The sequence below is a fragment of the Procambarus clarkii genome, chromosome 23 (assembly GCF_040958095.1).
Source record: "Procambarus clarkii isolate CNS0578487 chromosome 23, FALCON_Pclarkii_2.0, whole genome shotgun sequence".
In the NCBI taxonomy this organism is placed as follows: domain Eukaryota; kingdom Metazoa; phylum Arthropoda; class Malacostraca; order Decapoda; family Cambaridae; genus Procambarus; species Procambarus clarkii.
The window spans coordinates 44,911,497-44,913,813 of NC_091172.1; positions in this window are offsets into that span (position 1 = coordinate 44,911,497).

Sequence of the window (2,317 nt, forward strand, 5' to 3'; positions counted from 1 at the left end):
GACCTTTGGGAAGTTGATGGTTCACTTCAAACGAGCCATCAGGGACAACATCAACACAGACTGGAGAAAAATGAGGAAGGCCTGCCTATCCGGACTGTTCCATGAAACGTCCACAGATGAAAATCCATTACACCATTTCTGTCCTGAAGGCAAAAATTCTTGGTGTTTTTACCAACACGATCTTGAAAATAAAAAGATCCAACGAACACACAAGACCATGAATATCCCACAATCGAATGAGGATGAATTTGAAATCCAAAAGATCTACTTCAAGTTCTACGATGATCTTATCTCGGAGGAAAACATGAAAAAGTGTCTGAAGGGAAAGCCAAATGAGTCTCTACACAACCGAGTTTGGAATAGCGTCCCCAAAGACAGATCTGTAAGTCGTTCAATGGTTGAGTTCAGCATGGCAGTGACGGCCATCAACCACAATGCCGAGTCTCTGGGCAGTCTTACTGGTATACCTCAGCATGATATTACTATCTTGATGATGATGTCACCTTGAGGAACTATATTTCGGACCAATTATAAAATAGTTAGTATAAAATTAGTTGAATAATAAAAGTTTTGTATTTTTTGTCTTCCTTTTTACAGATGTATGCCCTAATATGGCCCCACTACAATGCAACCTTCGTTAGTAGGCTGAGAAGTGCGTTCTGGCTACTAGACATGAAAACGTGACTTATTATGTAAATCGGGCCTTGTATAGTAGACTGAAAAGTGAGCTCTGGCTACTAGGTACGACATATAATATATAATATATATATATATATATTATATATATATATATTATATATATATTATGATATATATATATATATATCATATATATATAATATATATATATATCATATATATATATATATATATATATATATATATATATCATGCTTAATAGGCTAAATAGATAGACATCATCGTCTACTAGTCTTAATATTCAAGAGCCCTGCAAACTTGGCCTACTGCGATGAGGGTCCTGTATAGTAGGCCAAGAAGTGAGTTCTGGCTATTAGGTACCACATATATATATATATATATATATATAAATATATATATATAAATATATATATGTATATATATATATATATATATATATATATATATATATATATGTATATATATATATATATATATACATATATATATACATATATATATACATATGAATGTATGTGTGTGTGTATGTATGTGTATACAGGCTATGTGGAAGCTACTCAGAATTGCATTTCACTTTTGTAAACGATATTAATGACATTATGTAAAACGGCACATCGAATTAACATTGTTTATGTGGGGCAGACATTAATCTGTATATTTATGTATCTATGTATGTAGTGAGATTAGCATTATATAAGCGCTACAATCACCCGTGATTGATTATTCAATAAATTACTGAACTATATGTTTAACAGATCTCTAACCCTGTCCCTGGAGGTCAGAAGAAAATGAATATATGCTGGTTAACATTGTAAATGTGTGGCCACGTATGTGGTAGAAAATAATAGCTCCTAATGATTTTAGCTCCTTGTCTATATACAGTGTGAGATGTAGAGCATTGTAGTCAATCACAGAGCGTATAAATGATACATAGAACATTCTAGCAAGTCTCACGTTAATTCCAAGATTGACACCAATAAGGACCGGCAAGGGCTTTAATCTTTCCCAGAGTCTCCTCTTGAAAGAAGAAAGGTACCCAAGATCGTTAATGGGGACATCAATGTTTCTGTAAGTCACGCAGTTCTCAAGTGCTCGCCCATCTATATGATAATTGGCTGCTGGAATACCACATGGAATGAGAGCACGAGTATTTTGTACCGAGATAAGGAGGCCACATTCCTCAGCTCTAGTAGCACAAGCATCGAGCAGAACTTGCATTCTAGGCTCTGAGGCAGCCGGTAAACATGTACCATACTGACCACCAACAGTGACGTTCGCAATGACGGTAACTGTAACCTTCATTGCGGTCGCAAAGTGCGACCGCAATGACTTAGTCGCAGGTTCGCGTCACCTCACAGCTCCGGTGGATTTTCTCACTAATGACATTTGCAATATGAATGACATCACCCCGACACCAGGCAAGTTCCCAACAACCAATATATAAGGTCAGGTGAAGGGGAACATATGGCGACCAGTCTTGCCACAGGTAGTCAAGAACATCAACACTTATGATACACGACCTAGCCACCCGCCGTTATCTGTACCTTTGCCAGCACTCAGCAGTAACACACTCCGGCTCAACATCTCACAACCTCCATCTACTTCATCACCAACCTCTGTAACTAAGTAACAGTGGTTAGTTCTATATATCAAATAT